Raw genomic sequence first — 20061 nt, forward strand, 5'->3', positions numbered from 1 at the left:
TTTAGGCATTGCACTTTTATTAAGGTGAGACCCCTCCTCGCTAAGAAAAGTGGTTTTGCACTGTCCTGAGAACTCGGGAAGTATTCCAGGAGCCTGTGATGAAGCCTTGACCTTTTCCTGTTTGGAGATGCCATCCAGGTAACCTTCAGGAATAGGTAAGGAGCTGTGGTGAGTTGGGGAGGTAGGGTGGAGTAGTGTGGGTGCACTCAAGTTTGAGCAATGTCGCATCACCTTGTCCCCCCCTCAGCCACGCATACCCTGTGATGACGGCGTCAGGCTCTGCGTGTGGCCGAAGCGTGTGGCCCGAGGGTGCTGGCATTGTCAGGAGATGGTGAGCATCAAAATTGTCGTGTTTAGGCCGATGGTGCTGCTGAGATCATGCATTGATTTCCTTTATTGCAACTGCCATCCATGACAGCAGCGCTTTGAGAGCGCAGAATTGCCAGAGGACGAGGCGGCCTACCTTCGCACCTGCTGTGGGTTCGCATCCCCACACGTCCGAGAGATAAGTGAAGGGCTTCCACGCACAGGGAGGATGGAAGTTGGATATGGGGTCAAGACCCTGCGGGAGGGATTTTTGAGTCATGTTTGGAGCCGAGGACGTCCAGGCTGTGTCCCCTTGGACCATTTCAGGTGTCGGTTTGAGGATGCCGAGGTGCACAGGGCAGAGCGGTCCTGGTGTTTGTTGTGTCACTTGTCTATCGTGCTCTGTGTATCTTTAGTGTGTCTCGTGTGGCATGTCTTTTCCCTTTGCCCTTCAAGGTTCTTTCTGGAAACTCTGGCGTCATTCTTGCCATCTCTGATTGCTTCCTTCCTCAGCCTGGCACCGGTACCCTCAAACCTTTGATTCAGGAGCTTGGACAGGCATCGTTATCTGATTGGATGCGTCTCAAGAGAGATGAGATGTCTTTTTTAAGGTCTTGTTCTCTGCGCTGCAGAGATCGATTTTCAGTGGAGTAGGACTTGCAGGAGTGTGAAGATAGGTAGAGGATTCTGAGCGTAGGATTCTCAGGCATCCATCTTTGCGGTTCTTGGAATGAATCGTCCTGTTAGCGTCTTGTTCCTGCCGGCTTCGCTGAGCCTCATCAGGTCAGCGTCGCTCTCATCTCGACCGTGTCCTTCCTCGTTCTCTCCGTGCTTGCAGTCGCTCTTCTGAATGAGTTTTCTCTGGCTGTTGCGTCCCCTTGTTTGTCATCCCCTGTGTCAGAGGCGTTTGCGTGTCTGGCCTGGGATCGTTCTGCCCTGCTGCGCAGTGTGGGAGTGGGGGTAAAAGCATAAATGCTGGGGACTTGAAATTTGTAATGCAGAGTATATTTGGATTCTGGATGGTTTTCCTAGGTAGAAACAAGGCCTCTGGAGCTGTGCAGGGCTTTAACCTTTGTCATAACTTCCTTTCAGATGCAGATGGTTTAAATCAGAAGCAGAGCGCCCCATTGTGGGTGAGGGGGTTGCCCCAAGCAGGTCGGTGACTGTTTGTCCTCGCCGGGGAAGCATAAGTGGTGGCTGTGTTACAGCACTGTTCTTTCTCTTTATTTTTAGGAAGTGATGCTGGATATCAGCTGTCAGGTGGAAGTGGGCAAGGTGAGCAGTGACAGAAGCAGTTATTTGTGGTAAAGGTCTCAATTTCTGGTGCAAGTCTAAGCGTCCGTTACTGTTGGTGTGTTTTAGGCATTGCACTTTTATTAAGGTGAGACCCCTCCTCGCTAAGAAAAGTGGTTTTGCACTGTCCTGAGAACTCGGGAAGTATTCCAGGAGCCTGTGATGAAGCCTTGACCTTTTCCTGTTTGGAGATGCCATCCAGGTAACCTTCAGGAATAGGTAAGGAGCTGTGGTGAGTTGGGGAGGTAGGGTGGAGTAGTGTGGGTGCACTCAAGTTTGAGCAATGTCGCATCACCTTGTCCCCCCCTCAGCCACGCATACCCTGTGATGACGGCGTCAGGCTCTGCGTGTGGCCGAAGCGTGTGGCCCGAGGGTGCTGGCATTGTCAGGAGATGGTGAGCATCAAAATTGTCGTGTTTAGGCCGATGGTGCTGCTGAGATCATGCATTGATTTCCTTTATTGCAACTGCCATCCATGACAGCAGCGCTTTGAGAGCGCAGAATTGCCAGAGGACGAGGCGGCCTACCTTCGCACCTGCTGTGGGTTCGCATCCCCACACGTCCGAGAGATAAGTGAAGGGCTTCCACGCACAGGGAGGATGGAAGTTGGATATGGGGTCAAGACCCTGCGGGAGGGATTTTTGAGTCATGTTTGGAGCCGAGGACGTCCAGGCTGTGTCCCCTTGGACCATTTCAGGTGTCGGTTTGAGGATGCCGAGGTGCACAGGGCAGAGCGGTCCTGGTGTTTGTTGTGTCACTTGTCTATCGTGCTCTGTGTATCTTTAGTGTGTCTCGTGTGGCATGTCTTTTCCCTTTGCCCTTCAAGGTTCTTTCTGGAAACTCTGGCGTCATTCTTGCCATCTCTGATTGCTTCCTTCCTCAGCCTGGCACCGGTACCCTCAAACCTTTGATTCAGGAGCTTGGACAGGCATCGTTATCTGATTGGATGCGTCTCAAGAGAGATGAGATGTCTTTTTTAAGGTCTTGTTCTCTGCGCTGCAGAGATCGATTTTCAGTGGAGTAGGACTTGCAGGAGTGTGAAGATAGGTAGAGGATTCTGAGCGTAGGATTCTCAGGCATCCATCTTTGCGGTTCTTGGAATGAATCGTCCTGTTAGCGTCTTGTTCCTGCCGGCTTCGCTGAGCCTCATCAGGTCAGCGTCGCTCTCATCTCGACCGTGTCCTTCCTCGTTCTCTCCGTGCTTGCAGTCGCTCTTCTGAATGAGTTTTCTCTGGCTGTTGCGTCCCCTTGTTTGTCATCCCCTGTGTCAGAGGCGTTTGCGTGTCTGGCCTGGGATCGTTCTGCCCTGCTGCGCAGTGTGGGAGTGGGGGTAAAAGCATAAATGCTGGGGACTTGAAATTTGTAATGCAGAGTATATTTGGATTCTGGATGGTTTTCCTAGGTAGAAACAAGGCCTCTGGAGCTGTGCAGGGCTTTAACCTTTGTCATAACTTCCTTTCAGATGCAGATGGTTTAAATCAGAAGCAGAGCGCCCCATTGTGGGTGAGGGGGTTGCCCCAAGCAGGTCGGTGACTGTTTGTCCTCGCCGGGGAAGCATAAGTGGTGGCTGTGTTACAGCACTGTTCTTTCTCTTTATTTTTAGGAAGTGATGCTGGATATCAGCTGTCAGGTGGAAGTGGGCAAGGTGAGCAGTGACAGAAGCAGTTATTTGTGGTAAAGGTCTCAATTTCTGGTGCAAGTCTAAGCGTCCGTTACTGTTGGTGTGTTTTAGGCATTGCACTTTTATTAAGGTGAGACCCCTCCTCGCTAAGAAAAGTGGTTTTGCACTGTCCTGAGAACTCGGGAAGTATTCCAGGAGCCTGTGATGAAGCCTTGACCTTTTCCTGTTTGGAGATGCCATCCAGGTAACCTTCAGGAATAGGTAAGGAGCTGTGGTGAGTTGGGGAGGTAGGGTGGAGTAGTGTGGGTGCACTCAAGTTTGAGCAATGTCGCATCACCTTGTCCCCCCCTCAGCCACGCATACCCTGTGATGACGGCGTCAGGCTCTGCGTGTGGCCCTCCAGTGTTGTCAGGAGATGGTGAGCGGCAGAATTGTCATGTTTTGGCTGATGGTGCTGCTCAGATCATACACTGATGGTTGATTTCATTTATAGCGGCTGACATGAGTGACAGCAGCCTGGTGAGAACATGAAATTGCAGAGGATGAGGTGGCCTCCCTTTACAACTGCCGTGGGTTCGCATCTTCGGACGTCGGAGAGATAAGTCGAGGGCTTCCGCCCACAGGGAGGATGAAAGCGGGATGTGGATTCGGGACTCTGCGGGAGGGATTTTTGAGCCAGCTTTGGAGATGGGGGTGTCCAAGATGTGTGCCCTTTGGCCGTATAAAGGGTAAGTCCTGTAATGCTGACGTGCGCAGGGCAGAGCGGCCCTGGTGTCTGTCGTGTCATTTGTCTATCGTGCAGTGTGTGTCTTTAGTGTGTCTTGTGTGGCATGTCTTTTGCCTTTGTCCTTCGAGGGGCTTATTGGGACCTCTAGCATCATTCTTAGCATCTGTATTCCCACCTTTCCTGTCCCTGCGCCGGTGCCATCAAACCTTTGAGTCGGGAGCTAGGACAGGCATCAGAATCTCATCTCTCTTTAGAAGCATCCAATCAGAAGTGTTTTACTGTCTTATTCTGAGCTGCCATTGACAGCTGTGCACTGCAGAGATCGATTTTCAGTGGAGTAGGACTTGCAGGAGTGTGAAGATAGGTAGTGGATTCTGAGCGTAGGGTTCTCGTGCATCCATCTTTGCGGTTCTTGGAATGAATCGTCCTGTTAGCGTCTTGTTCCTGCCGGCTTCTCTGAGCCTCATCAGGTCAGCGTCGCTCTCATCTCGACCGTGTCCTTCCTCGTTCTCTCCGTGCTTGCAGTCGCTCTTCTGAATGAGTTTTCTCTTGCTGTTGCGTCCCCTTGTTTGTCATCCCCTGTGTCAGAGGCGTTTGCGTGTCTGGCCTGGGATCGTTCTGCCCTGCTGCGCAGTGTGGGAGTGGGGGTAAAAGCATAAATGCTGGGGACTTGAAATTTGTAATGCAGAGTATATTTGGATTCTGGATGGTTTTCCTAGGTAGAAACAAGGCCTCTGGAGCTGTGCAGGGCTTTAACCTTTGTCATAACTTCCTTTCAGATGCAGATGGTTTAAATCAGAAGCAGAGCGCCCCATTGTGGGTGAGGGGGTTGCCCCAAGCAGGTCGGTGACTGTTTGTCCTCGCCGGGGAAGCATAAGTGGTGGCTGTGTTACAGCACTGTTCTTTCTCTTTATTTTTAGGAAGTGATGGTGGATATCAGCTGTCAGGTGGAAGTGGGCAAGGTGAGCAGTGACAGAAGCAGTTATTTGTGGTAAAGGTCTCAATTTCTGGTGCAAGTCTAAGCGTCCGTTACTGTTGGTGTGTTTTAGGCATTGCACTTTTATTAAGGTGAGACCCCTCCTCGCTAAGAAAAGTGGTTTTGCACTGTCCTGAGAACTCGGGAAGTATTCCAGGAGCCTGTGATGAAGCCTTGACCTTTTCCTGTTTGGAGATGCCATCCAGGTAACCTTCAGGAATAGGTAAGGAGCTGTGGTGAGTTGGGGAGGTAGGGTGGAGTAGTGTGGGTGCACTCAAGTTTGAGCAATGTCGCATCACCTTGTCCCCCCCTCAGCCACGCATACCCTGTGATGACGGCGTCAGGCTCTGCGTGTGGCCGAAGCGTGCGGCCCTCCAGTGTTGTCAGGAGATGGTGAGCGGCAGAATTGTCATGTTTTGGCCGATGGTGCTGCTCAGATCATACACTGATGGTTGATTTCATTTATAGCGGCTGACATGAGTGACAGCAGCCTGGTGAGAACATGAAATTGCAGAGGATGAGGTGGCCTCCCTTTACAACTGCCGTGGGTTCGCATCTTCGGACGTCGGAGAGATAAGTCGAGGGCTTCCGCCCACAGGGAGGATGAAAGCGGGATGTGGATTCGGGACTCTGCGGGAGGGATTTTTGAGCCAGCTTTGGAGATGGGGGTGTCCAAGATGTGTGCCCTTTGGCCATATAAAGGGTAAGTCCTGTAATGCTGACGTGCGCAGGGCAGAGCGGCCCTGGTGTCTGTCGTGTCATTTGTCTATCGTGCAGTGTGTGTCTTTAGTGTGTCTTGTGTGGCATGTCTTTTGCCTTTGTCCTTCGAGGGGCTTATTGGGACCTCTAGCATCATTCTTAGCATCTGTATTCCCACCTTTCCTGTCCCTGCGCCGGTGCCATCAAACCTTTGAGTCGGGAGCTAGGACAGGCATCAGAATCTCATCTCTCTTTAGAAGCATCCAATCAGAAGTGTTTTACTGTCTTATTCTGAGCTGCCATTGACAGCTGTGCACTGCAGAGATCGATTTTCAGTGGAGTAGGACTTGCAGGAGTGTGAAGATAGGTAGTGGATTCTGAGCGTAGGGTTCTCGTGCATCCATCTTTGCGGTTCTTGGAATGAATCGTCCTGTTAGCGTCTTGTTCCTGCCGGCTTCGCTGAGCCTCATCAGGTCAGCGTCGCTCTCATCTCGACCGTGTCCTTCCTCGTTCTCTCCGTGCTTGCAGTCGCTCTTCTGAATGAGTTTTCTCTTGCTGTTGCGTCCCCTTGTTTGTCATCCCCTGTGTCAGAGGCGTTTGCGTGTCTGGCCTGGGATCGTTCTGCCCTGCTGCGCAGTGTGGGAGTGGGGGTAAAAGCATAAATGCTGGGGACTTGAAATTTGTAATGCAGAGTATATTTGGATTCTGGATGGTTTTCCTAGGTAGAAACAAGGCCTCTGGAGCTGTGCAGGGCTTTAACCTTTGTCATAACTTCCTTTCAGATGCAGATGGTTTAAATCAGAAGCAGAGCGCCCCATTGTGGGTGAGGGGGTTGCCCCAAGCAGGTCGGTGACTGTTTGTCCTCGCTGGGGAAGCATAAGTGGTGGCTGTGTTACAGCACTGTTCTTTCTCTTTATTTTTAGGAAGTGATGGTGGATATCAGCTGTCAGGTGGAAGTGGGCAAGGTGAGCAGTGACAGAAGCAGTTATTTGTGGTAAAGGTCTCAATTTCTGGTGCAAGTCTAAGCGTCCGTTACTGTTGGTGTGTTTTAGGCATTGCACTTTTATTAAGGTGAGACCCCTCCTCGCTAAGAAAAGTGGTTTTGCACTGTCCTGAGAACTCGGGAAGTATTCCAGGAGCCTGTGATGAAGCCTTGACCTTTTCCTGTTTGGAGATGCCATCCAGGTAACCTTCAGGAATAGGTAAGGAGCTGTGGTGAGTTGGGGAGGTAGGGTGGAGTAGTGTGGGTGCACTCAAGTTTGAGCAATGTCGCATCACCTTGTCCCCCCCTCAGCCACGCATACCCTGTGATGACGGCGTCAGGCTCTGCGTGTGGCCCTCCAGTGTTGTCAGGAGATGGTGAGCGGCAGAATTGTCATGTTTTGGCTGATGGTGCTGCTCAGATCATACACTGATGGTTGATTTCATTTATAGCGGCTGACATGAGTGACAGCAGCCTGGTGAGAACATGAAATTGCAGAGGATGAGGTGGCCTCCCTTTACAACTGCCGTGGGTTCGCATCTTCGGACGTCGGAGAGATAAGTCGAGGGCTTCCGCCCACAGGGAGGATGAAAGCGGGATGTGGATTCGGGACTCTGCGGGAGGGATTTTTGAGCCAGCTTTGGAGATGGGGGTGTCCAAGATGTGTGCCCTTTGGCCGTATAAAGGGTAAGTCCTGTAATGCTGACGTGCGCAGGGCAGAGCGGCCCTGGTGTCTGTCGTGTCATTTGTCTATCGTGCAGTGTGTGTCTTTAGTGTGTCTTGTGTGGCATGTCTTTTGCCTTTGTCCTTCGAGGGGCTTATTGGGACCTCTAGCATCATTCTTAGCATCTGTATTCCCACCTTTCCTGTCCCTGCGCCGGTGCCATCAAACCTTTGAGTCGGGAGCTAGGACAGGCATCAGAATCTCATCTCTCTTTAGAAGCATCCAATCAGAAGTGTTTTACTGTCTTATTCTGAGCTGCCATTGACAGCTGTGCACTGCAGAGATCGATTTTCAGTGGAGTAGGACTTGCAGGAGTGTGAAGATAGGTAGTGGATTCTGAGCGTAGGGTTCTCGTGCATCCATCTTTGCCGTTCTTGGAATGAATCGTCCTGTTAGCGTCTTGTTCCTGCCGGCTTCGCTGAGCCTCATCAGGTCAGCGTCGCTCTCATCTCGACCGTGTCCTTCCTCGTTCTCTCCGTGCTTGCAGTCGCTCTTCTGAATGAGTTTTCTCTTGCTGTTGCGTCCCCTTGTTTGTCATCCCCTGTGTCAGAGGCGTTTGCGTGTCTGGCCTGGGATCGTTCTGCCCTGCTGCGCAGTGTGGGAGTGGGGGTAAAAGCATAAATGCTGGGGACTTGAAATTTGTAATGCAGAGTATATTTGGATTCTGGATGGTTTTCCTAGGTAGAAACAAGGCCTCTGGAGCTGTGCAGGGCTTTAACCTTTGTCATAACTTCCTTTCAGATGCAGATGGTTTAAATCAGAAGCAGAGCGCCCCATTGTGGGTGAGGGGGTTGCCCCAAGCAGGTCGGTGACTGTTTGTCCTCGCCGGGGAAGCATAAGTGGTGGCTGTGTTACAGCACTGTTCTTTCTCTTTATTTTTAGGAAGTGATGGTGGATATCAGCTGTCAGGTGGAAGTGGGCAAGGTGAGCAGTGACAGAAGCAGTTATTTGTGGTAAAGGTCTCAATTTCTGGTGCAAGTCTAAGCGTCCGTTACTGTTGGTGTGTTTTAGGCATTGCACTTTTATTAAGGTGAGACCCCTCCTCGCTAAGAAAAGTGGTTTTGCACTGTCCTGAGAACTCGGGAAGTATTCCAGGAGCCTGTGATGAAGCCTTGACCTTTTCCTGTTTGGAGATGCCATCCAGGTAACCTTCAGGAATAGGTAAGGAGCTGTGGTGAGTTGGGGAGGTAGGGTGGAGTAGTGTGGGTGCACTCAAGTTTGAGCAATGTCGCATCACCTTGTCCCCCCCTCAGCCACGCATACCCTGTGATGACGGCGTCAGGCTCTGCGTGTGGCCGAAGCGTGTGGCCCGAGGGTGCTGGCATTGTCAGGAGATGGTGAGCATCAAAATTGTCGTGTTTAGGCCGATGGTGCTGCTGAGATCATGCATTGATTTCCTTTATTGCAACTGCCATCCATGACAGCAGCGCTTTGAGAGCGCAGAATTGCCAGAGGACGAGGCGGCCTACCTTCGCACCTGCTGTGGGTTCGCATCCCCACACGTCCGAGAGATAAGTGAAGGGCTTCCACGCACAGGGAGGATGGAAGTTGGATATGGGGTCAAGACCCTGCGGGAGGGATTTTTGAGTCATGTTTGGAGCCGAGGACGTCCAGGCTGTGTCCCCTTGGACCATTTCAGGTGTCGGTTTGAGGATGCCGAGGTGCACAGGGCAGAGCGGTCCTGGTGTTTGTTGTGTCACTTGTCTATCGTGCTCTGTGTATCTTTAGTGTGTCTCGTGTGGCATGTCTTTTCCCTTTGCCCTTCAAGGTTCTTTCTGGAAACTCTGGCGTCATTCTTGCCATCTCTGATTGCTTCCTTCCTCAGCCTGGCACCGGTACCCTCAAACCTTTGATTCAGGAGCTTGGACAGGCATCGTTATCTGATTGGATGCGTCTCAAGAGAGATGAGATGTCTTTTTTAAGGTCTTGTTCTCTGCGCTGCAGAGATCGATTTTCAGTGGAGTAGGACTTGCAGGAGTGTGAAGATAGGTAGAGGATTCTGAGCGTAGGATTCTCAGGCATCCATCTTTGCGGTTCTTGGAATGAATCGTCCTGTTAGCGTCTTGTTCCTGCCGGCTTCGCTGAGCCTCATCAGGTCAGCGTCGCTCTCATCTCGACCGTGTCCTTCCTCGTTCTCTCCGTGCTTGCAGTCGCTCTTCTGAATGAGTTTTCTCTGGCTGTTGCGTCCCCTTGTTTGTCATCCCCTGTGTCAGAGGCGTTTGCGTGTCTGGCCTGGGATCGTTCTGCCCTGCTGCGCAGTGTGGGAGTGGGGGTAAAAGCATAAATGCTGGGGACTTGAAATTTGTAATGCAGAGTATATTTGGATTCTGGATGGTTTTCCTAGGTAGAAACAAGGCCTCTGGAGCTGTGCAGGGCTTTAACCTTTGTCATAACTTCCTTTCAGATGCAGATGGTTTAAATCAGAAGCAGAGCGCCCCATTGTGGGTGAGGGGGTTGCCCCAAGCAGGTCGGTGACTGTTTGTCCTCGCCGGGGAAGCATAAGTGGTGGCTGTGTTACAGCACTGTTCTTTCTCTTTATTTTTAGGAAGTGATGGTGGATATCAGCTGTCAGGTGGAAGTGGGCAAGGTGAGCAGTGACAGAAGCAGTTATTTGTGGTAAAGGTCTCAATTTCTGGTGCAAGTCTAAGCGTCCGTTACTGTTGGTGTGTTTTAGGCATTGCACTTTTATTAAGGTGAGACCCCTCCTCGCTAAGAAAAGTGGTTTTGCACTGTCCTGAGAACTCGGGAAGTATTCCAGGAGCCTGTGATGAAGCCTTGACCTTTTCCTGTTTGGAGATGCCATCCAGGTAACCTTCAGGAATAGGTAAGGAGCTGTGGTGAGTTGGGGAGGTAGGGTGGAGTAGTGTGGGTGCACTCAAGTTTGAGCAATGTCGCATCACCTTGTCCCCCCCTCAGCCACGCATACCCTGTGATGACGGCGTCAGGCTCTGCGTGTGGCCCTCCAGTGTTGTCAGGAGATGGTGAGCGGCAGAATTGTCATGTTTTGGCTGATGGTGCTGCTCAGATCATACACTGATGGTTGATTTCATTTATAGCGGCTGACATGAGTGACAGCAGCCTGGTGAGAACATGAAATTGCAGAGGATGAGGTGGCCTCCCTTTACAACTGCCGTGGGTTCGCATCTTCGGACGTCGGAGAGATAAGTCGAGGGCTTCCGCCCACAGGGAGGATGAAAGCGGGATGTGGATTCGGGACTCTGCGGGAGGGATTTTTGAGCCAGCTTTGGAGATGGGGGTGTCCAAGATGTGTGCCCTTTGGCCGTATAAAGGGTAAGTCCTGTAATGCTGACGTGCGCAGGGCAGAGCGGCCCTGGTGTCTGTCGTGTCATTTGTCTATCGTGCAGTGTGTGTCTTTAGTGTGTCTTGTGTGGCATGTCTTTTGCCTTTGTCCTTCGAGGGGCTTATTGGGACCTCTAGCATCATTCTTAGCATCTGTATTCCCACCTTTCCTGTCCCTGCGCCGGTGCCATCAAACCTTTGAGTCGGGAGCTAGGACAGGCATCAGAATCTCATCTCTCTTTAGAAGCATCCAATCAGAAGTGTTTTACTGTCTTATTCTGAGCTGCCATTGACAGCTGTGCACTGCAGAGATCGATTTTCAGTGGAGTAGGACTTGCAGGAGTGTGAAGATAGGTAGTGGATTCTGAGCGTAGGGTTCTCGTGCATCCATCTTTGCGGTTCTTGGAATGAATCGTCCTGTTAGCGTCTTGTTCCTGCCGGCTTCTCTGAGCCTCATCAGGTCAGCGTCGCTCTCATCTCGACCGTGTCCTTCCTCGTTCTCTCCGTGCTTGCAGTCGCTCTTCTGAATGAGTTTTCTCTTGCTGTTGCGTCCCCTTGTTTGTCATCCCCTGTGTCAGAGGCGTTTGCGTGTCTGGCCTGGGATCGTTCTGCCCTGCTGCGCAGTGTGGGAGTGGGGGTAAAAGCATAAATGCTGGGGACTTGAAATTTGTAATGCAGAGTATATTTGGATTCTGGATGGTTTTCCTAGGTAGAAACAAGGCCTCTGGAGCTGTGCAGGGCTTTAACCTTTGTCATAACTTCCTTTCAGATGCAGATGGTTTAAATCAGAAGCAGAGCGCCCCATTGTGGGTGAGGGGGTTGCCCCAAGCAGGTCGGTGACTGTTTGTCCTCGCCGGGGAAGCATAAGTGGTGGCTGTGTTACAGCACTGTTCTTTCTCTTTATTTTTAGGAAGTGATGGTGGATATCAGCTGTCAGGTGGAAGTGGGCAAGGTGAGCAGTGACAGAAGCAGTTATTTGTGGTAAAGGTCTCAATTTCTGGTGCAAGTCTAAGCGTCCGTTACTGTTGGTGTGTTTTAGGCATTGCACTTTTATTAAGGTGAGACCCCTCCTCGCTAAGAAAAGTGGTTTTGCACTGTCCTGAGAACTCGGGAAGTATTCCAGGAGCCTGTGATGAAGCCTTGACCTTTTCCTGTTTGGAGATGCCATCCAGGTAACCTTCAGGAATAGGTAAGGAGCTGTGGTGAGTTGGGGAGGTAGGGTGGAGTAGTGTGGGTGCACTCAAGTTTGAGCAATGTCGCATCACCTTGTCCCCCCCTCAGCCACGCATACCCTGTGATGACGGCGTCAGGCTCTGCGTGTGGCCCTCCAGTGTTGTCAGGAGATGGTGAGCGGCAGAATTGTCATGTTTTGGCTGATGGTGCTGCTCAGATCATACACTGATGGTTGATTTCATTTATAGCGGCTGACATGAGTGACAGCAGCCTGGTGAGAACATGAAATTGCAGAGGATGAGGTGGCCTCCCTTTACAACTGCCGTGGGTTCGCATCTTCGGACGTCGGAGAGATAAGTCGAGGGCTTCCGCCCACAGGGAGGATGAAAGCGGGATGTGGATTCGGGACTCTGCGGGAGGGATTTTTGAGCCAGCTTTGGAGATGGGGGTGTCCAAGATGTGTGCCCTTTGGCCATATAAAGGGTAAGTCCTGTAATGCTGACGTGCGCAGGGCAGAGCGGCCCTGGTGTCTGTCGTGTCATTTGTCTATCGTGCAGTGTGTGTCTTTAGTGTGTCTTGTGTGGCATGTCTTTTGCCTTTGTCCTTCGAGGGGCTTATTGGGACCTCTAGCATCATTCTTAGCATCTGTATTCCCACCTTTCCTGTCCCTGCGCCGGTGCCATCAAACCTTTGAGTCGGGAGCTAGGACAGGCATCAGAATCTCATCTCTCTTTAGAAGCATCCAATCAGAAGTGTTTTACTGTCTTATTCTGAGCTGCCATTGACAGCTGTGCACTGCAGAGATCGATTTTCAGTGGAGTAGGACTTGCAGGAGTGTGAAGATAGGTAGTGGATTCTGAGCGTAGGGTTCTCGTGCATCCATCTTTGCGGTTCTTGGAATGAATCGTCCTGTTAGCGTCTTGTTCCTGCCGGCTTCTCTGAGCCTCATCAGGTCAGCGTCGCTCTCATCTCGACCGTGTCCTTCCTCGTTCTCTCCGTGCTTGCAGTCGCTCTTCTGAATGAGTTTTCTCTTGCTGTTGCGTCCCCTTGTTTGTCATCCCCTGTGTCAGAGGCGTTTGCGTGTCTGGCCTGGGATCGTTCTGCCCTGCTGCGCAGTGTGGGAGTGGGGGTAAAAGCATAAATGCTGGGGACTTGAAATTTGTAATGCAGAGTATATTTGGATTCTGGATGGTTTTCCTAGGTAGAAACAAGGCCTCTGGAGCTGTGCAGGGCTTTAACCTTTGTCATAACTTCCTTTCAGATGCAGATGGTTTAAATCAGAAGCAGAGCGCCCCATTGTGGGTGAGGGGGTTGCCCCAAGCAGGTCGGTGACTGTTTGTCCTCGCCGGGGAAGCATAAGTGGTGGCTGTGTTACAGCACTGTTCTTTCTCTTTATTTTTAGGAAGTGATGGTGGATATCAGCTGTCAGGTGGAAGTGGGCAAGGTGAGCAGTGACAGAAGCAGTTATTTGTGGTAAAGGTCTCAATTTCTGGTGCAAGTCTAAGCGTCCGTTACTGTTGGTGTGTTTTAGGCATTGCACTTTTATTAAGGTGAGACCCCTCCTCGCTAAGAAAAGTGGTTTTGCACTGTCCTGAGAACTCGGGAAGTATTCCAGGAGCCTGTGATGAAGCCTTGACCTTTTCCTGTTTGGAGATGCCATCCAGGTAACCTTCAGGAATAGGTAAGGAGCTGTGGTGAGTTGGGGAGGTAGGGTGGAGTAGTGTGGGTGCACTCAAGTTTGAGCAATGTCGCATCACCTTGTCCCCCCCTCAGCCACGCATACCCTGTGATGACGGCGTCAGGCTCTGCGTGTGGCCGAAGCGTGTGGCCCGAGGGTGCTGGCATTGTCAGGAGATGGTGAGCATCAAAATTGTCGTGTTTAGGCCGATGGTGCTGCTGAGATCATGCATTGATTTCCTTTATTGCAACTGCCATCCATGACAGCAGCGCTTTGAGAGCGCAGAATTGCCAGAGGACGAGGCGGCCTACCTTCGCACCTGCTGTGGGTTCGCATCCCCACACGTCCGAGAGATAAGTGAAGGGCTTCCACGCACAGGGAGGATGGAAGTTGGATATGGGGTCAAGACCCTGCGGGAGGGATTTTTGAGTCATGTTTGGAGCCGAGGACGTCCAGGCTGTGTCCCCTTGGACCATTTCAGGTGTCGGTTTGAGGATGCCGAGGTGCACAGGGCAGAGCGGTCCTGGTGTTTGTTGTGTCACTTGTCTATCGTGCTCTGTGTATCTTTAGTGTGTCTCGTGTGGCATGTCTTTTCCCTTTGCCCTTCAAGGTTCTTTCTGGAAACTCTGGCGTCATTCTTGCCATCTCTGATTGCTTCCTTCCTCAGCCTGGCACCGGTACCCTCAAACCTTTGATTCAGGAGCTTGGACAGGCATCGTTATCTGATTGGATGCGTCTCAAGAGAGATGAGATGTCTTTTTTAAGGTCTTGTTCTCTGCGCTGCAGAGATCGATTTTCAGTGGAGTAGGACTTGCAGGAGTGTGAAGATAGGTAGAGGATTCTGAGCGTAGGATTCTCAGGCATCCATCTTTGCGGTTCTTGGAATGAATCGTCCTGTTAGCGTCTTGTTCCTGCCGGCTTCGCTGAGCCTCATCAGGTCAGCGTCGCTCTCATCTCGACCGTGTCCTTCCTCGTTCTCTCCGTGCTTGCAGTCGCTCTTCTGAATGAGTTTTCTCTGGCTGTTGCGTCCCCTTGTTTGTCATCCCCTGTGTCAGAGGCGTTTGCGTGTCTGGCCTGGGATCGTTCTGCCCTGCTGCGCAGTGTGGGAGTGGGGGTAAAAGCATAAATGCTGGGGACTTGAAATTTGTAATGCAGAGTATATTTGGATTCTGGATGGTTTTCCTAGGTAGAAACAAGGCCTCTGGAGCTGTGCAGGGCTTTAACCTTTGTCATAACTTCCTTTCAGATGCAGATGGTTTAAATCAGAAGCAGAGCGCCCCATTGTGGGTGAGGGGGTTGCCCCAAGCAGGTCGGTGACTGTTTGTCCTCGCCGGGGAAGCATAAGTGGTGGCTGTGTTACAGCACTGTTCTTTCTCTTTATTTTTAGGAAGTGATGCTGGATATCAGCTGTCAGGTGGAAGTGGGCAAGGTGAGCAGTGACAGAAGCAGTTATTTGTGGTAAAGGTCTCAATTTCTGGTGCAAGTCTAAGCGTCCGTTACTGTTGGTGTGTTTTAGGCATTGCACTTTTATTAAGGTGAGACCCCTCCTCGCTAAGAAAAGTGGTTTTGCACTGTCCTGAGAACTCGGGAAGTATTCCAGGAGCCTGTGATGAAGCCTTGACCTTTTCCTGTTTGGAGATGCCATCCAGGTAACCTTCAGGAATAGGTAAGGAGCTGTGGTGAGTTGGGGAGGTAGGGTGGAGTAGTGTGGGTGCACTCAAGTTTGAGCAATGTCGCATCACCTTGTCCCCCCCTCAGCCACGCATACCCTGTGATGACGGCGTCAGGCTCTGCGTGTGGCCGAAGCGTGTGGCCCGAGGGTGCTGGCATTGTCAGGAGATGGTGAGCATCAAAATTGTCGTGTTTAGGCCGATGGTGCTGCTGAGATCATGCATTGATTTCCTTTATTGCAACTGCCATCCATGACAGCAGCGCTTTGAGAGCGCAGAATTGCCAGAGGACGAGGCGGCCTACCTTCGCACCTGCTGTGGGTTCGCATCCCCACACGTCCGAGAGATAAGTGAAGGGCTTCCACGCACAGGGAGGATGGAAGTTGGATATGGGGTCAAGACCCTGCGGGAGGGATTTTTGAGTCATGTTTGGAGCCGAGGACGTCCAGGCTGTGTCCCCTTGGACCATTTCAGGTGTCGGTTTGAGGATGCCGAGGTGCACAGGGCAGAGCGGTCCTGGTGTTTGTTGTGTCACTTGTCTATCGTGCTCTGTGTATCTTTAGTGTGTCTCGTGTGGCATGTCTTTTCCCTTTGCCCTTCAAGGTTCTTTCTGGAAACTCTGGCGTCATTCTTGCCATCTCTGATTGCTTCCTTCCTCAGCCTGGCACCGGTACCCTCAAACCTTTGATTCAGGAGCTTGGACAGGCATCGTTATCTGATTGGATGCGTCTCAAGAGAGATGAGATGTCTTTTTTAAGGTCTTGTTCTCTGCGCTGCAGAGATCGATTTTCAGTGGAGTAGGACTTGCAGGAGTGTGAAGATAGGTAGAGGATTCTGAGCGTAGGATTCTCAGGCATCCATCTTTGCGGTTCTTGGAATGAATCGTCCTGTTAGCGTCTTGTTCCTGCCGGCTTCGCTGAGCCTCATCAGGTCAGCGTCGCTCTCATCTCGACCGTGTCCTTCCTCGTTCTCTCCGTGCTTGCAGTCGCTCTTCTGAATGAGTTTTCTCTGGCTGTTGCGTCCCCTTGTTTGTCATCCCCTGTGTCAGAGGCGTTTGCGTGTCTGGCCTGGGATCGTTCTGCCCTGCTGCGCAGTGTGGGAGTGGGGGTAAAAGCATAAATGCTGGGGACTTGAAATTTGTAATGCAGAGTATATTTGGATTCTGGATGGTTTTCCTAGGTAGAAACAAGGCCTCTGGAGCTGTGCAGGGCTTTAACCTTTGTCATAACTTCCTTTCAGATGCAGATGGTTTAAATCAGAAGCAGAGCGCCCCATTGTGGGTGAGGGGGTTGCCCCAAGCAGGTCGGTGACTGTTTGTCCTCGCCGGGGAAGCATAAGTGGTGGCTGTGTTACAGCACTGTTCTTTCTCTTTATTTTTAGGAAGTGATGCTGGATATCAGCTGTCAGGTGGAAGTGGGCAAGGTGAGCAGTGACAGAAGCAGTTATTTGTGGTAAAGGTCTCAATTTCTGGTGCAAGTCTAAGCGTCCGTTACTGTTGGTGTGTTTTAGGCATTGCACTTTTATTAAGGTGAGACCCCTCCTCGCTAAGAAAAGTGGTTTTGCACTGTCCTGAGAACTCGGGAAGTATTCCAGGAGCCTGTGATGAAGCCTTGACCTTTTCCTGTTTGGAGATGCCATCCAGGTAACCTTCAGGAATAGGTAAGGAGCTGTGGTGAGTTGGGGAGGTAGGGTGGAGTAGTGTGGGTGCACTCAAGTTTGAGCAATGTCGCATCACCTTGTCCCCCCCTCAGCCACGCATACCCTGTGATGACGGCGTCAGGCTCTGCGTGTGGCCCTCCAGTGTTGTCAGGAGATGGTGAGCGGCAGAATTGTCATGTTTTGGCTGATGGTGCTGCTCAGATCATACACTGATGGTTGATTTCATTTATAGCGGCTGACATGAGTGACAGCAGCCTGGTGAGAACATGAAATTGCAGAGGATGAGGTGGCCTCCCTTTACAACTGCCGTGGGTTCGCATCTTCGGACGTCGGAGAGATAAGTCGAGGGCTTCCGCCCACAGGGAGGATGAAAGCGGGATGTGGATTCGGGACTCTGCGGGAGGGATTTTTGAGCCAGCTTTGGAGATGGGGGTGTCCAAGATGTGTGCCCTTTGGCCGTATAAAGGGTAAGTCCTGTAATGCTGACGTGCGCAGGGCAGAGCGGCCCTGGTGTCTGTCGTGTCATTTGTCTATCGTGCAGTGTGTGTCTTTAGTGTGTCTTGTGTGGCATGTCTTTTGCCTTTGTCCTTCGAGGGGCTTATTGGGACCTCTAGCATCATTCTTAGCATCTGTATTCCCACCTTTCCTGTCCCTGCGCCGGTGCCATCAAACCTTTGAGTCGGGAGCTAGGACAGGCATCAGAATCTCATCTCTCTTTAGAAGCATCCAATCAGAAGTGTTTTACTGTCTTATTCTGAGCTGCCATTGACAGCTGTGCACTGCAGAGATCGATTTTCAGTGGAGTAGGACTTGCAGGAGTGTGAAGATAGGTAGTGGATTCTGAGCGTAGGGTTCTCGTGCATCCATCTTTGCGGTTCTTGGAATGAATCGTCCTGTTAGCGTCTTGTTCCTGCCGGCTTCTCTGAGCCTCATCAGGTCAGCGTCGCTCTCATCTCGACCGTGTCCTTCCTCGTTCTCTCCGTGCTTGCAGTCGCTCTTCTGAATGAGTTTTCTCTTGCTGTTGCGTCCCCTTGTTTGTCATCCCCTGTGTCAGAGGCGTTTGCGTGTCTGGCCTGGGATCGTTCTGCCCTGCTGCGCAGTGTGGGAGTGGGGGTAAAAGCATAAATGCTGGGGACTTGAAATTTGTAATGCAGAGTATATTTGGATTCTGGATGGTTTTCCTAGGTAGAAACAAGGCCTCTGGAGCTGTGCAGGGCTTTAACCTTTGTCATAACTTCCTTTCAGATGCAGATGGTTTAAATCAGAAGCAGAGCGCCCCATTGTGGGTGAGGGGGTTGCCCCAAGCAGGTCGGTGACTGTTTGTCCTCGCCGGGGAAGCATAAGTGGTGGCTGTGTTACAGCACTGTTCTTTCTCTTTATTTTTAGGAAGTGATGGTGGATATCAGCTGTCAGGTGGAAGTGGGCAAGGTGAGCAGTGACAGAAGCAGTTATTTGTGGTAAAGGTCTCAATTTCTGGTGCAAGTCTAAGCGTCCGTTACTGTTGGTGTGTTTTAGGCATTGCACTTTTATTAAGGTGAGACCCCTCCTCGCTAAGAAAAGTGGTTTTGCACTGTCCTGAGAACTCGGGAAGTATTCCAGGAGCCTGTGATGAAGCCTTGACCTTTTCCTGTTTGGAGATGCCATCCAGGTAACCTTCAGGAATAGGTAAGGAGCTGTGGTGAGTTGGGGAGGTAGGGTGGAGTAGTGTGGGTGCACTCAAGTTTGAGCAATGTCGCATCACCTTGTCCCCCCCTCAGCCACGCATACCCTGTGATGACGGCGTCAGGCTCTGCGTGTGGCCGAAGCGTGCGGCCCTCCAGTGTTGTCAGGAGATGGTGAGCGGCAGAATTGTCATGTTTTGGCCGATGGTGCTGCTCAGATCATACACTGATGGTTGATTTCATTTATAGCGGCTGACATGAGTGACAGCAGCCTGGTGAGAACATGAAATTGCAGAGGATGAGGTGGCCTCCCTTTACAACTGCCGTGGGTTCGCATCTTCGGACGTCGGAGAGATAAGTCGAGGGCTTCCGCCCACAGGGAGGATGAAAGCGGGATGTGGATTCGGGACTCTGCGGGAGGGATTTTTGAGCCAGCTTTGGAGATGGGGGTGTCCAAGATGTGTGCCCTTTGGCCATATAAAGGGTAAGTCCTGTAATGCTGACGTGCGCAGGGCAGAGCGGCCCTGGTGTCTGTCGTGTCATTTGTCTATCGTGCAGTGTGTGTCTTTAGTGTGTCTTGTGTGGCATGTCTTTTGCCTTTGTCCTTCGAGGGGCTTATTGGGACCTCTAGCATCATTCTTAGCATCTGTATTCCCACCTTTCCTGTCCCTGCGCCGGTGCCATCAAACCTTTGAGTCGGGAGCTAGGACAGGCATCAGAATCTCATCTCTCTTTAGAAGCATCCAATCAGAAGTGTTTTACTGTCTTATTCTGAGCTGCCATTGACAGCTGTGCACTGCAGAGATCGATTTTCAGTGGAGTAGGACTTGCAGGAGTGTGAAGATAGGTAGTGGATTCTGAGCGTAGGGTTCTCGTGCATCCATCTTTGCGGTTCTTGGAATGAATCGTCCTGTTAGCGTCTTGTTCCTGCCGGCTTCGCTGAGCCTCATCAGGTCAGCGTCGCTCTCATCTCGACCGTGTCCTTCCTCGTTCTCTCCGTGCTTGCAGTCGCTCTTCTGAATGAGTTTTCTCTTGCTGTTGCGTCCCCTTGTTTGTCATCCCCTGTGTCAGAGGCGTTTGCGTGTCTGGCCTGGGATCGTTCTGCCCTGCTGCGCAGTGTGGGAGTGGGGGTAAAAGCATAAATGCTGGGGACTTGAAATTTGTAATGCAGAGTATATTTGGATTCTGGATGGTTTTCCTAGGTAGAAACAAGGCCTCTGGAGCTGTGCAGGGCTTTAACCTTTGTCATAACTTCCTTTCAGATGCAGATGGTTTAAATCAGAAGCAGAGCGCCCCATTGTGGGTGAGGGGGTTGCCCCAAGCAGGTCGGTGACTGTTTGTCCTCGCTGGGGAAGCATAAGTGGTGGCTGTGTTACAGCACTGTTCTTTCTCTTTATTTTTAGGAAGTGATGGTGGATATCAGCTGTCAGGTGGAAGTGGGCAAGGTGAGCAGTGACAGAAGCAGTTATTTGTGGTAAAGGTCTCAATTTCTGGTGCAAGTCTAAGCGTCCGTTACTGTTGGTGTGTTTTAGGCATTGCACTTTTATTAAGGTGAGACCCCTCCTCGCTAAGAAAAGTGGTTTTGCACTGTC

Source organism: Sturnus vulgaris, unplaced genomic scaffold (genome assembly GCF_052056855.1).
Source record: "Sturnus vulgaris isolate bStuVul1 unplaced genomic scaffold, bStuVul1.hap1 Scaffold_465, whole genome shotgun sequence".
Taxonomy (NCBI): domain Eukaryota; kingdom Metazoa; phylum Chordata; class Aves; order Passeriformes; family Sturnidae; genus Sturnus; species Sturnus vulgaris.